General features: G+C 44.3%; 1 protein-coding gene across 3 annotated transcripts in view; it reads right to left on the bottom strand.

Annotated features, from left to right (window-relative positions):
• Positions 1-14,509, bottom strand: part of ACSL3 (acyl-CoA synthetase long chain family member 3) — a 47,846-nt gene extending 33,337 nt beyond the window's left edge. For 2 of the 3 annotated variants that reach the window (XR_004498690.1, XM_015638085.1), the window contains exon 1: positions 14,449-14,509. The gene's annotated coding sequence lies outside the window, so the exon portion shown is untranslated. Of the gene's footprint in view, positions 1-12,388; positions 12,482-14,448 lie in introns of those variants that run through there. The other variant, XM_015638086.3, reaches the window with a different exon arrangement.
• Between the last annotated feature and the right edge of the window lie 1,577 nt (positions 14,510-16,086).

The raw sequence follows: 16,086 nt of genomic DNA, 5'->3' as shown, positions 1-16,086 counted from the left end.
TTTTTTGACTTCCATGACTTCACACACACTAACCAAACTCCAACCCAGAGACTCCAAGATACTCTTGCAAAAAAACATTTTGGTCAACGATTTATAGTTGTTAAATTTATTACTGAACCTTGCAACCCCCCACCCCCATGATTTATTAACATTCACTGAAAGGATAAAAAGGTTATTCACTCAATTAGCCTTTAAAGGACAAAATAACCAGGTATCTTCATGAACTGCCCAATCTCATTATAGAATATAACAATAGGAGTTCTTAAGACAATATAACAAAGCCCATAATACAGACTTCTAACTGTACCAAAACCAGCCTCTATTAGTTTACATCTGGACTTAAAAAGTAACATTAGCAGCCCTGAAGAGGTAGGTTTTTACTACATCTGGAATTCATTCAAGAGTTGTCAGTATTTGCTAGCACTCAGCAAGTGAGCCTTTCTTTTACAAAGAGAAGAGACCAAAAAGAAAGAAAACCCTGTTACTGATTTATAAATACTCATGTAGTCATCTATTTAAAAATAAAAAAAGGAACCAAATGCACACAGATGCAACAGCCTATGCTTCACAAGCAAACTCCCTGGACCGTGAAGCAAGGAGGGCCTGAGGTGATGAACGCTGCAGAGGAGAATCTCAAACATGTACCTATCTAAGTGGAAGGTCTCTTTTGCAATATGGATTTAAGGGACAGTTATATTTGAAAACAGATGTTCTTCACAGGTAAAGTACAAGTTTTCACATACTTCTTGAAACAGAGATGATAGAAACCCTAGCAGGCCCTACTGAATGCTGGAAATGGATGCTTTGTGTTTGTGGAGAATAGCTGGTGCTCAGCACATCCTCCCAAATTGGAAGCAACAGCAGAGTGGGCACAAGGACTCGCCTCTCCTCCCCAGCTCACCCTTCACTGCTCCCCGCAAGCCTCTCCTCCCACCACCTCCTGCATTCCCTGAGCACTGCTGCCCCCTCCCACAGGCCCTGTGGTTTCCACACAAGTGCACACACTGTCCTTGTCCCCTGCTCACCAATTTTCCAGCCTCCGACCCCTCCAGGTCACTTTTCCAGGCTGCTGCCTGGGTCTCAGCATCACCTCTAGCACAAGGGAGACCTTCCACGAGCCTCTCAAACATCCACAAAACCCTTCTCCAGGAAGACTCTTACAAGGGGCAGGCACAAGAGTGCCTCTGCAGTCATGCTGGGAACAGGTCCATGGCTCTGTCCCAAAGGACATCTGCTTTCAACAGAGAGGAAAAGCGATGCTCAGCACACCGACCCCCAGGAATCAGCACCCATTGGGAACAAACTCAGCGGGACCTGCCCCAACAGGGTTCTCCACATGGCAGGGCTTGGCACAGACATTGAACTAACTCTGATACAGCTAGATCCAGAAGAGGATTGCATGGCTGTAACACAGGAACACACTCAGCCAGAGGTTCTTCTGAAACTCTTTCAAGCAAGCACACAAGATTGAAACTAATTCCCACTTCAACTCCAGTCCTTGATGCCTCACTCCCAGTCCTGAACCAGAGATAGATAACCTGTCTCTCCCAGGATTTTACCCCTCCTGCTGATCCACATTCTGTGAACTGCTAAGGTCTTACACAGAAAGAGGGATGGTAGGAGACCAGAATTGCTATTCATTACGTCTCTGCTCTCAAAAGGAGGCAGAGCTTCAGGACACAGAGAATAACCTCTCTCTGAAAGGACACTGGGGTAATTCTGAGCTACCTTATTCAGATCATCTGTAGCCTCCAGCTGTGGCCCACCTCTAGCACAGCCCTGGATGAATCCTAAGGCTCTTTAAACACTTCCCCTTGCTCTGCCAGGGAACACAACGCTGGCAGATGGCCAGAGCCAACGCAGCACTCCCGCTCCTGCCTTCACAACTCAACCCACTCAACGCTTCAGCAGAAGCAAATCTACAACTCGGCTCCAGTCCCGAGGGAAACTCGGGCACTTCTGTGCATGAGTGTTTCTGAAAAGCACAGGAGGGCACACACACCGTCAGGAAAGAGGCATCATGACCTGGAACAAACCAGTTTCCGAGGTAGGAGTGAGGTAGGAGTTTACCAGACTGCTGGGGCACCAAAGGTTGCTCATGAACTGCACAGCCTGAGGGAGTGATTTCAGTTTGGCTCAAGCAGATTTAACGCAGGGCTGCTAATAAAAACAGACATCTCCAGAAGGTAATTCCACTCTTGCCCTCCATTGTACCAACACACGAGTTCCTGTGTGGCCAGGAATGAGTCAGATTAACTTGTTGATCCAGTTTAAACCCTCACCTTCTCAGGGCAGAACGGTGGATTTTCCTTTGTATCAACTTTGGTACTCATTTGAGCCTACCATGCGTCACTGCAACCACCTAAATCAACAGAAAATTAGCAGTACAAAAGATGTTATTCTTCTGCTATGCCAAAGTGAGTAACCATGAATTGACAGGAGTTCCTGACAAGGCAAGACCTGAGGAGAGGGAAGGAGCCGGGCAGTGGAGCTGCAAACAAAACCCCATCGGGCTGTGGGAGAACTGGGCTCAGCTCAGTGCCAGCCTTGTGACCCGGGTGTCACAGCACACTGCAGGATCAGGACAGAGCTGGGACTGGGGATTAACCTGCTGCTCTCCTATAATGATCTCACTACTTACTTTTTTAGGAGCTCAGCCTTGGGGGTTTCAAGTGCTACAAGCTTAAATACCTTTAAACTTCATGTATAGGCTAATACACATCCTATAAATACAAAGTGGTTTAATTTATGTCCTTCACGTGTCAATGCTACATTTAAAAAATGATACTCCTATTTCCTTAGGAGGCAGCCAGAAGGCATTTTATTAGGATAAATTATTATGTCCTTGTTAAACACCAAGATACTACAAAGGTAGGAATTACATGAACCAAAGAAGTCCTTTTACCCTAGAGAGACACTCTCTAGAGTATTAACTAAACTTTGATACAAAGGAAAAAGCATTATCTAGAAAAGATTCCTTTTCCTCTTAGTAGGTTCATTTACATCAAGTGGAAAAAAAAAATCCCACCTAGTGTTGGCAGACGACAGGGAGACAAACGCGGTAGCACAGAACTAAACTAGACAGAAGGAACTGACATTTTTTGAGGCACAGAATTGTGCTTTCTCTAAACTAGATCCTTAGGATATCCAGTTATTCTAAAAATGTAATGGTAAGTGGGTATTACAAACCTGTATTTGACATAAACCTCTTTTAGGTGCACCCAAGCTGCAGTGAAATATCACTGCACACTGCAGGACAGCGAGGGCTCAGGTCTGCACACCTCTCCTCTGCTTCCTAACAAAACAGAGTGACACTGATGAGAAACTGAAAGCTAAAGTGGTATCACAAAGCAGACAAACTGATTTATTTCCCCCACAAAGAAGCTACACAACTCCAATGCACAGTCTGGCTGCACAGGCTACAAACTCAAGTTTAAACATTTGATCCAGGGGAAAAATAAAACTAAATCAAAGTGAGTTCAACACTAATGAGCTCTAGGAAAAATAAAACACTCCTAAAGCTACCTTCACCCACAACACGAGCACCCTTCCAATAAAATCAACTAAAAACGCAAACCTCATCACAACTCTGCATCTTAGATTTTTTTCTAAAAACATTTTAAAAATTATTTTCTTTAAGTAAGGGTTTTAGTTTTTTGTTTTTTGTTTTTTTTACTTATCCAAGACAGTTTGGATATTGAATGGATTGATTCATCTTCTCTTAATAAGAGAAATAAAACACAGCTCTAAGGTGACCCCTTTGTCAGCAAACCTGAAAGTACTTCCCAAAAAGAAGGCAGTGCGCTAAAAACACTTATTTAAAACCATGTAACAAAGTAACAGCTATGCCAGAACATCATCCAGTGCTGCTCCACCTTTCATCTCCTTCCCCTCCCACTACATACATCACACTTCATGGCACACAAATGTCTTGTTTCAGGCACTTCACCAGATATCGCCAATACAGTGCTTCCATTCCTTTTTCACAAGCAGTTATTAGAACATTTAAGAAATGCACTTAATGCCAAACTAAGTTAAATGTTTTCAGGTTTGTGACAGAGAAAAAAGGAAACTAATGGGTAAAGTACCTTGTTACTGGAGAAGGCCTCAGAGGAACTTTGGTATCTGCCAATTCCCTGTTATAGAGAGAGAGGAAACCACCGATTTCCCCAGCACACTGCTGGATTTTTAAACCACAGATACAAATTAAACATGGAAGAGTACTTAAACAAGAACATCAACACCACGGCACATACAGTATGAAAAAAATCTGCATAAAAATAAGCCAGAAGCTTCACCAGCAAGCTTTCCCTACTGAAGAAGTGGTGGAACAGCCGAGTTATCACTGCCAGTTTATCACTCCAAATTCCTACAGTCATTTTCCGCTCGATTAAGTCACTCGCCCTAAGTACTTCCACTGGGAGGCAGACTGTGCTTCCTATCCCAACCCAAGGCACTCACCAGAATGGTTTCATGTGCTGTTTTCTACTACAAAACACAGCCTAAGATCAGCTCTCTAGTTTGTGGGAAATCTGAAATGCTAAGGCATGAACAGTTCTGGCTTGTTTGTTTCTTAGAAAGCAGAACAAAAATAGACAGTCTGCTGCCATACATTCAGTGTGGTTTGTACTGTATCCCAGTCATGTATTCATTAGATCAGAACAACAAAAAAAACCAAAAAAACACTAACAAAACAATCCCACACATTTTTAACTGTAAAGGTGCTTCAGTATTTTTTCCTCCAGCAGAAGCTATACATGCAGAAAAATGTTCTTATTTCCTTTTAGATGAATTTTTGTTCATGTAGTGCCACAATAAGAATTATTACCCATTATCCTATATTCACTTTTCAAAAAATACCAGGTGGTCAGGTCCAAAATCTGGTAAACCTGTATATTTATGTTGTCTTTGCCTTCTTTGTTTAACATTTCTTCTCTATTTGATGGGATTTTGCTAGGGATAACCCTTGACCCTGATGCTGGCTCATTATCTGTTGTGCAATGTCAATTCACACCCCAAGATGAGCTATTTTATTTCTTTTTTCTAGTTTGCACAAAGTAGGAATCTAGCTGTAACCCCACAAACTCAGCAAAGCTTTACACTAGTTACACATTTTACCAAGGGCATCAGTGTTCCTTGGTTACAAATTACACAGCTTTTTCACTAATTAGTGCTCCAACCCCTATTCACTAGTTATCTCTCTCACTATTCCTGCTAATTAGTCCACATGCACAGCTCTTCTCTGCACTGGAGCCAGAGGTCTGCTTTGAGCAGGTAATCAATGGGTTGGTGGCTGTGAACCCCCTGCCAAAATCACCTTTCCCCAGTAACTGTTCAGTCCTGCTGAGCTCACTCCTGGTGGCTCTTGTCCAGACAGCCCTCTCACCTTGGGATTTTGTGTTCCCCTTCCCTGAAAACAGAAGATTAGCCAAGATTACAAGTCTCTAACAGGTTTCACAATGCAATTAATCATAGCTGCCTACCTATAGCTACTGATTAACATCAAAACAACTGCACAGTTCAGTTCAAATCTTGAGGGACCCGATAACCTTACACCAGAAACTCCTGAAGAACATACTCAGGTAACAAAACAAATCTAAGAGAACAAAATGAAGATAGACTTCACAAGAAAAGGAGTGAAAATTCCAAGTCTTTAGATGAATTTCTCACAAGAAATATATCAGCCAGATGAACAATACATGTAAGAGGAATGTTATGATACATTTCAAAGCAAGGATAGCCACAGCATGATCTAAGCTATCAAAGTGATAAAGTGGGATGTTTCACCATTTAATATGAAAAGCTAAGCTGGTGGCATTTTCAATACACTTTCTCTTTTGAAGTATAAATACATTCTCAGGTTCCAATTACTTGGGGTTTTGCTAGGTTTGGTTTGTTGTTGTTGGCTTTTTTTAGACATCATCATTGTGTCCAGTCATCTACAGCAATTTACTACAAAAATAAATGTAATTAAGGAGTTCCTACAAGAATATCTACTTTTCTCATACCCCATGCTTTCCACTGGAGTGCCTCAAACTCCAGAATAGGAACAATCCCTCTCCTCTGGCCTACAATGGAAGTCACAAGTCCTTCAGAAAGGATCACCACCTTACTAAGGAAAGACTACTGTTCCCAAGCCACGTGCATGGTTCAGACTGTGTTATCCAACACTCACTCTCAGTACAAGGAAGAGATCCCCCTCAAGCCACACAGCAGAAAAACAACGGGAATGCAATTTACAGAAATCACAGCCCTGGCAAGTCTTGCCTCAAGCCAACACTCACACAGGATTCACTGAGAGTTTCAGAGTTCATAGACTGAACCTCTCTGTAAGGACTTAGCAAGACATCTCAAAAGCAGTGTCTCACTCCAGCAGCAATATAAATACAGAAAATAACTCGTGGAGCTTTTCCTGAGCTCAAATACAAAGAGAAAAATGAAATTTACTCTAAGGTCTGGGTATATGTAATTTTCACTTTTGCTAACTTTACCTCTACCACAGGTTATAAGCCTAGTCTCAAAAACACAGTAATCTGCTTCTTAGATTGCTTACAGTGGTGTCAGTGAAACCCCACATCCTAAACACCCAGCTCTACAGATGACTAAACTTGACTCTTAAGCTGGTTTAACAGAAATACTTTGCTTAAAATTTAAGGTGCATGTCCACACAACTTTTCTCCTGCAGTGGCCAGAAACTGCCTCCCTGCTAGTATTTTTTAGGACATAAAAAATTACTTCACTTAACTTCAGATTTCAAAAACTCGAACTAAACCAAACCAATTTATAAGACACCAAAAATGCTGCACACACAATCAGGAGAAAAGGGACTTCAACAAATATTTCCTATGGATACAAGAATAACACCTAAACTCCAAAGTACCAAAAGTAACTGGAAGGCCTGGACACCACAGCAAAACCACTGACCAATCAAGCACTTGATGAAATCTGGAGAAGACTACCAGAGAAGATTTTGGCTGTTGATCTTCAGCCTCACTTCTCCATGTATTCATGGAGAGACAGCACACTTTGCACTCAATAAGTTGTGGGGTGACTGATGGGAAGTCACACAAAAGGCTGAGCTACAGAAAAACAAGCAGGCTATTTCTCTGCAAGCTGCTTTTTATGATTTTTATTTCTCTTGGCTGCTCTAACATTCTCGACACAGTGGGGAATATGGCATTACAAAAGAAAGAAACAACCAAGGAGAAAGAAAATATTTCAAATTCAGTGTTTTCCTAAAAAGTTTTACATTTATACTGCTTGGGGAAAAATACTCTTGTTCAAAATCCAGCACTACAATTTATTTAAACATGGCATAAAGAAGTCTACCCTGCTCATTTGAGTCATCATTCTATTTTCTAGCTTCAGAAGTAACAGAATATCAGGACAACCTCTTTCCTCCATCACATTGGAACAAATATCCTTTTCTTTCCTTTTGTCACTCTTCCTTTTGTAAGCAAAGCAAAGCAGGATCAGTCATGAACACGCTCAACAATTGCATAACTCGAAGCAAACACAGAACAAGGTCTCATTAAATTAGAAGCCATTTTATTCCCTGAGAAGAGGCATTACACAAGCATGGTTCTCAGCTCCAAGTCCTTATGTGTCACCCTTAAAAATAAAATTTACAAACACAGATGGTGATAATCAGAGGACAATATCTAGTGCCCACAGTTGTGTTCAGAATGAGATGAAGGTGAGGAAGTAACTACATCCTCCCAGGAGATCACTCAAGTCAGTAGCTCAGAATCAGTACACAAATATTGCGTAGGTAGAGGGAGGTTTTGGTAGAAGGGAATCCGGTTTTTCTCTTTGGGAAATCGAACACACCCTTAGACTCTGATTGTGTAAACATGACCAAAACTGAGGCTAGAGCATTCACTGCTCATCTGCAAGAACACTGACCTTTTTTTAAAAAGAAAGGTGCCAGAGTATCAACAGCATTTGTAGAAGGTTTGTGAATACTCAGGCAAAATTATTTTGTCTGTCATATACAGATGTCAACATTAGATTAATACAATTTCACAATTTAGATGTCCAGAATAAGCTATTAAAAATTTCTAGAAGAATATAAATATCTCACCTGTTTCACGAGCTGCTAACATTTCAAACACCAAGGAAAATACATCTTGCTTTAAAAAAAAACAAACCCAAAGAATCATGAAATATTAAGTTAATGACGTAATTAAAAAATTTCAGTTTCAACCACCGTACTCTTAGAATCTGTTCTCTTAGATGTACATGCATTTACAGATGAACAAAAACGAAGTCAGGGTAGCAGATGTGTCAGTGCTTTCACAAGCAGGACCTGGCCACAACTGCATTTGCGACTGTATAACACAGAAATTGGGTAGAAGACTATTTTTTTCTTAACTATTTTATCAGTAAATTACAGATTTAAATTTTTTGGGGTGTCTGTTTTACCTAGCTTTCCTGATCAAAAACCCTTACCACACCTTCCAACACCCGCTAACAGCCTTGGCTTGGTGACCTGGACATTCCCACATGAGCCCACAGCCCTGCTACACCTGCTGGGAAGTGGATTTGTGCCTTGTTCTTGAAAGTATTGGATGTTACCAGGTTAAGCCTTTTGTGCAGATTGCAAGAAAAGCAGGTAAGAATCTCCATAAGCATCTTCCCCCCTCAAGAAAGGTGGAAAAATAAACCTACACAGTTTTCAAGGCTGCAGAACTGGAAAATGTTTTCTATGCATCTCAAAGTTATCCATTAGGAAAAGCATTTCTCTATTCACAGTGCAGAACAACACAGTGCAGCAATACCTCACCAGGACAATTAAACTGCAGCTGTAAATGCCTGGAAAGCTCTGTTACCAGGGCTTTACAAGTCATTTGTGGACTTACTGCTGGGACAGACCAAACCCAGTTTACCACACATATAACCAAGCTCCCTGTCTGAGCACTCCTGAGACAGCTGTCTGCCCTGTGTGCCTGCTAGCTTCACCTCTCTTCAGCACTCAAACAAATATCCTAACAGAATCTGCAGACACAAAAAAGCAGATGTTTCTCTACATAACCATTTAAATACTCCTGCAAGCTATCACCTCTTGCTTCTTCTGTTCCATTCTTTCTCCATACACATATACTTAAAACTAACTATACATACCACTTTAAGAAACACAAATTACCAACTCATCTAAATTATGAAAGTTAACCACAGATGCTCCACTTTCCAGTTTTTCATAGGTTCTCACGAGCTCATAAACAATGATTTTAATAATGGTTTGGTGAAACAACTGCACCTCCACTGTTTCACAGACTATCTTCTCAGACTGTCTTAAAACTTTGGTTGGTAGTAATTTTTCTGTATGTCTGATCCATAGACCTCATGTCACCATCACATTGATGTATGACCCTGCACTAATTGCTCAAGAAGCACAGTGCCCATGCAAACCCCTCCTGCGGATGGCCAAGATTTCTCACATGTCTGAGCAAACAGCCTGAACAAAGTAAGGCATGTTCCATATCCTGTCCTGGAGGGCAGTAAGGCAAAGGCAGATGCCTCTAAAGATGCAGAAAATGTGTTTTTACTGAGTTTTCAGTTTGCAGTATCCTTATGAAGTTCTCTCAGGAGAGAATGTTCTACAGACAGAAATGTAACACAGCAAATAGATGGGGAGCCAAACCTGGCAGTACTGTACTAGTGCCATTCTGCTGCTTCAGTAAGTCTCTTCTAATCTTCATTATCTATTTTCACCTTCCAGGTCTCATACTGATTTCATCTAATAGGTACAAGCATTCAAGGTAAGGATATTTACACAGCTCTAAAAACCAAAGCATTAGATTTACACTTTTATAGTCAATAGGAGATGGTTTGCAGTTTGTTCTTGCTGTTTTCACTATCAACAGTGAAAATCCTTAAGCCAGTAACTGCAATAATCTTATCTTCCCTGCTTTTCAGGAAACTCATTGGACTGAGAAGCCAGCTTGTCCCATTTCAGATATAATTAACTAGCACGTTTTTGTAATTAACAAGGCTTGTGAACACTGAGGGAAAGACAACTTCCCAATGCACAGGTAGTAACAAATTGCCACTTCCTCATCTGGGATTACTGACACCTTAAGTCAGCACCTTGACTTCCTATGAGCTGCAGGCTCACTTAAGGAATGAGAGGACTCCTTCCCAAAGATCAGTAAAAGACTCTTGCAAGTTTTGAATCGAGTTGATTCAAATGTTTTTGAATTGTGAACAACTTTTCTCTAATTGGTAATACAGAATAAGATTTGAGTTTCCTTCAGAGTTGCACCTCCCCCCCACCCCATATTTCAGAATAGCAGTTCAGGAGGTGTGTTTAGGATATGGCCTTGTCCACATGTTTTCCTTCAACAGACTCAAAACCATTAGATCCCAAACTGTATCTTGCAGCTGAGTACTGAATTTGAGAGCCCTTCAGGCTTTACTACATGGCAAGCCCTGATGTAGACCAGGCCCTCAGGATGAAGAGCAGGTTCTTCCAACTCTAACTGCATAATTAAACAAATAAAGTCCTGCCATTTGAGAGCTGCCTAGGACTGGCTTGAGTGCTTGCTATACTGCTCCAAGTCTGATGTACAATCTGCACTGCCAGACCACATGCAGCCCTAAATAAGCTGGCTCACAACCTTCCACTGCAATTGCTCTGTTGGCAGAAACTAGATAGAGCCATGGGATAATTCAAGTGGAAAAGGACATCAGGGGGACTCCGGTTCAACCTTAAGCTCAAAGCAGAGTCAGCTGTGAAATCACATCTGCTTTCTCAGGGCTTTATCCAGCTGGATTTTGAAAATGTCCATAGAAGGAGTCTGCACGAGCTCTCTGGGCTACCAAGTCCCACTATTGACACACCTCAGGGTGAAAAATGCCATATAAACTCTGTGACTTCAATCAACACCTGCTGTCCCTTGTCTTCCCACTATGCACCACTGTGAAGAACTTGGCTTCACTCTCGTGAAAACCTTCACACAGGTGCTGGAAGGGCTCCCCAGGCCTTTTCTTCTCCAGGGTCAACAACAGACAGAGCTCCTCTACTTTTCACAAAGCTCACAACTCAAGGCAATCTTGGCAGCTGTCCACTGAACTCACTCCAGTTTATCGACATTTCCTTTGTCCCAGGGAGGGGAGCACAACTGGATGCCACACTCTGGATGTGGTCTAAGGAGAGCCAAATGGAATGGGATAATTGCCTCACTTGACCTACTGGCTGTGCCCCTGTTAATGCAGGGCACAGGCACACCGTGACCCCCAGAGCCTTCTTAGCTGAGCTGTTCCCCAGAACAGGCTGTCCTGCTGCAGGGGACCACTCCTGACAGGGAGACAGACAGGAAGCCCCCACCTTTTAAGGAGCTGCTTAAATGGTAAATTTGCTTAGTAATCGGCAGCAGATGAAACGGATAGAAATTGAAGCCAAGTCTTCTTAGTGTTAATACACCTTACTTAGTAGTACTAAGTCGCCTCTTAGGGCCATATTCAGATGGCCTAAATTCCACATAAATCCTTCTGCCTCCTATTTCTTATTAGCTGGCTTTCAGGCAGCTCCCCACTCAGTGCCTTATGTAAATTCTCTGAATTGCTTTTCAGAACCACCTAGAATTCTCCATTGACTGAGAAAAGGGGCTTCAGTGGAATTTAGGCCACCTGAAGGTAGCTTTTAAGGTCCAGTAACCCTGCAACATCAGACTGCATTATTTTTTGGATTTGCCAGCATGGCAGTAAGTAGCAGTTGGCTGTCAGGACAGGTTTAGTTACTCTTCCACTGGAACAAGTATTTTAAAAGAAAATATAACTGCTAAACAATCCAGGACTCAGTTCCTCCTGCTACTTTCTCGAAATTTACTCCAAGCTGGATCTCCTTTAACAAAAGTGCTCTATCCATAGTTCTTTTGAATTTTGTCCTGAGCCATGTGCAATGTTTGTTCCAGAAGTCTTCAGACAATCCATTGAAAAAAATTGGGTCTTTAGCATGACTCAATGGCTCAAACCATTCACTGGTCTACAGAAAGGAAGAATAAAAGCCCTACAATCAACACTGAATAGGGGCTGGGGAAATCAATGCCTTAAATGCTCACCAGTTCAGCAAAAGCACACCATGCTTTAAGTCAAACATGAAGACAATTCCCCTAGTTCCTCAGAGATTAAGTTTTCCAACAAATACTGCTCTGATTTTCTGAGGTTTCTGGTTAAACCATGTCTTGTGATTTGGGAAGTTACTTCTTACAGGCATTATTGTTTTGGATGTGTCATAAATGAGAAGTTACTCACACCATCATAGTCAGCCCAATAGGCCCTACTGAGTGTTCTTACATACTCAGGATCCTCCAAGCAAGAAAGATGGAACAGGGAAGATGGGATCACCCATAAACACTTCTGAAAAGTGGAACCAGATTCTACATACCACAGTCCTCACACCTCTTTTTAGGCCATCAGTAGTGCTTTTGTCAAAGCCCCACAGCACCCAGGTACACAGGTATGGAGAGTCTACCCCTTGTCCACAGCTGTAAGAAAGTGCTCTCTCAAAACATCCCAGTTCTGTGAAATAGAAAGAATAAAACCCAGGCTGAAATTTATTACCTTCATCCTTGAGTGGAATAGGACACTTGAAGATAGCACAAACGTTCAGAACTGAGTGCAATCTTATTGCAGGTCAAACAGACTACTGTAACATTCTATCAATAAGTTTGCACCCCTCTGAGGGATTCTGTATCCATGAGCAAACAGCCTGCTTTCCTGACCAGCCAAGAGGGACCAGATCCATACCAGGCTGACTTCATTACAAACTTCAAAATTGTTCACCACACAGATCTCCATCAGACTGACTCAAGTTTGTCAGCCAGACATCAATGCTGAACATACAAACGTTAAACGTGAACCCACCTCCCATTTCTAGGGACCAACAATTACAAACATGCTGAACAACTATAAAGAAAAATAGGTCTGTAAGCCACAATGGTTAGTTTCAGCCATGCCTGAGGTCAAGGAGGAATTATCAAGCTTAAAAACGTCTTTCCTTAACTTTCCAAAGTGCACAGAACAAATAGTATGAGAAGTGCTGCAGATGGTAAGAATATAAAGTCTTATGAATGCACCCAGATGACTACCTTCTTCTTAGGATACAGTTAAGATATGGTAGCACCTCTATTATGTCCAGCTTCTGCTTTTTAGACCCAGGAAATAAAAGTCATAAACCATAGTGAATTTTTGCACAATGAGATGGCAATCCACTCTGGGGAAAGACTGTATCAAAAGCAGAATGTAACCAGTCAAAAATGACATTAAAGCTTTTTGTTTCACGTTATGCTTTTTCTTTACATGATGCTTAAAACAGTAACAAGACAAAAAAAAAACCCTGAAAAAATTTCACGTGAACTCAAATTTTTGTATTTTGAGTAAAAATGACTGCCCTTGTTCTTGACAGACTTTAAAATAACCAAAATCTTTTGTCACTGGTATTATTCCTTTTCATTAATTCTGTATTAATAACAATACTTAAGAACTGAGGCTACTCAAATACAAGAGTTTCACATCTGATGTTATCAAACCCATTTCACAGGCCAAAAAAAGTGCTTAACTATAGAGTCTGATACTCCTAGACAAAATGCAGTACTTATGGTAAAAGATTACGTACCAGCTGTTGTACATAATAATTAAATGTTGGGGGGGGGGGAAAGCTTGTTTCTTCAGTAAAGGTAAAGAAAAAGTAGTGGTCATAAACTACCTTACAAGTCTTTTTATTCTGTTACCGTCCAAATTTTTCTGGAGATTACTGTTTTCTCATTTCCCAGGGATTGTGTATGAGTCCCAAACACTGAACTTCATGCTATTTATAGAACTATCTGTAGTAGTATTTTAAGGCTTGCTGCTCTTCCTACGAGTGAAAGGAGTTCCAGTGCTCTCCTTCCCGTGCGAGTCCCGGAAGGGAACGCACCTCAGCCTGAAATCCCGCACCAACCCCCCGGAAAACAGATCGGCAATCCTGAACGAGACCGAAATCCCGCCCGCTCCTCCTCCGGCCCTGCCGGGTTCGCATCACCCGCGCACAGCGGCCACGAGCCGCCCGCCGACAGCGGGGAGCGCCGCTCGGTGCCGGAGCCGTGTCACCACCCGCGGCACCGGCCACCCGCCCCACGCCCCGCTCCCGCCGCCCCCCCGGACACCGGAGCCCAAACACAAAGCAGAGCAAAAGGAAAAAATGCGCCTGTTACCGACTATTATCTCGCTAATTATCCGGAGCGCCGGTGCGCAGCCGCCGGCCCCGCCGGCAGCCGGGCCCGTGGCAGCCCCGCCGGACCGCTTCAGCACCCCCGCGACCCGGATGGCCGCCGCACTCGCCCCCGCCGAGGCGGCGGGAGGCCCGGCGGGGCTCCGCAGCACCGCGCGGTCGGGGGGGCGCGCTCCTGGCGGCACAGGGCGGCACAGGGCCCCGCAGCCCCCCCCAGCCCGCGGCCCCGCACTCACCGGCCCCGGCCCGGGGACGCCGCGGCGGCACCGCCCGCACCGCGCACCGCCCGAGTGCGCGCCCGCGCTCACCCGCGGCCGGGCCGCCCGCCGCCGCCGCGCGCGCTCATTCCGTATGCGCCACGGCGCCTCCTGGTTGGCCCGCGCCGGGTGGCGCGCGGGGCCGGGCTCCCGCGGAACGGGGTTACTACAGGTCACCGGCACCGGGGGGCGGGGCCAGCGCCGCGGGCCAATCGCCGGCGAGGGGCGGGGCCGCGTCAGCAGCGCGCCCCTCCGCGCCCCGGCCCCGCCGCGCCTGCGCGCCCGCCGAGCGGCCCCGGCGCCTCCGCGCTCGGCGCTGGCCCGGCCCGGGCCGGTCCCTCCGTCACGGAGCCTCCTAAAGGACCCGGGCCCAGCACGGACGGCACTGGCCCACGAGGGTTCCCGCGGCCCCGGTACAGCGCGGGCGGGCGGTGCGCGTTAAAGAATGCTTTCTGCCAAGTGTCCCGGTCAGAGCGAGTGTCCGCGGCAGCGGCATGAACCCGTCCCGGAGCCGCCCGGCGCGGGTCCCTGTAGGAGGCAGGGCCGCTGCAGGGCCTGAGGCCGCCCTTCGGGCTTGGCCGGGTTTGAGGGTTTACAGACGCGTGGCAGCTGCTGCAGGGGTTCCTGGCCTGCATCTCTGCTGGCAGGACTCACAGAGATCCTCATTTCACATCCACCTGACCATGCTGCCGTCACCTCAAAGGTTTTGGTCAGTGCTCCACAAGGCTGAGTTGCTCTTTAACAATTCCTGAGGATCTTTTGTTAATACTGACTCATCCAGGTCCTGCACATGTTCCTTCAGAATTAAAGGTTTTCATTTAACGGGTGTAATACAATACTGAAACAAAACAACTGAGCGCCTGCCAAAGAGAAGCGAAATAAAAACAACGAATGGGAAGAAGGTTTCAAAGTGCAGAGGAAAGCTTTAGTTCCTGCGGGTGGTGACAGCCACCATTGTCACAAGGGTAGGTTTGTTTGGCTCAGTTGGTGCAGGTCAAGCTCCTGGCACAGCACATGGCAAGGGCAGAGCAGGATTGCAGAGCTGAGGGCATGAGCCTGCACACTGATGTACCTGCAGACCATCAGCAGTGAGTTACTTTGAGCCATTTATAAACCCTGCAGCTGCCACCGCCTGCGGCTGTGTCCTACCTGCAGCTGTTCCTCCTTCCCCTCACAGACACCGCGTTTCAGAGGCAGAAGACTGTTTGCATCTGCAGTCATCTGCAGAGTTACTTGAGTGGCAGAGAATGTGCTCTCTTGCTAAAAGCAGATTAACAGGATGTATACTTCTAATCCAAAGACCAACTAAGTCAGTCACCTCAATTACTGGAAAAAACACTTCCAAGTATTTAGAACTGGAACACAGGAGATGGCTGCTGACTGTTCTGAAAAGCAGGAAAATAGTATCCACAGGAGTTATCTGAACTGTAAAGGTCGTGAGCTGCTTGAGCAAAAGGGATGCTACCTGAATTATGGGTAGGAGTACAGAGACATACTTAAAACAGTTGCACATTCACTGGAAAAAAAGTGAAAAAGGATAAGCAGACATGAAAAGAGAAGAAACTCAGTTTTCAAAGACTGAAAATGCAGACATTTGTACAACAGAAGGGAATTCAG

The sequence above is a fragment of the Parus major genome, chromosome 9 (genome assembly GCF_001522545.3).
Source record: "Parus major isolate Abel chromosome 9, Parus_major1.1, whole genome shotgun sequence".
Taxonomy (NCBI): domain Eukaryota; kingdom Metazoa; phylum Chordata; class Aves; order Passeriformes; family Paridae; genus Parus; species Parus major.
Note: the sequence above shows the minus strand (reverse complement) of the source record. Positions and strands in the feature narration are given on the sequence as shown.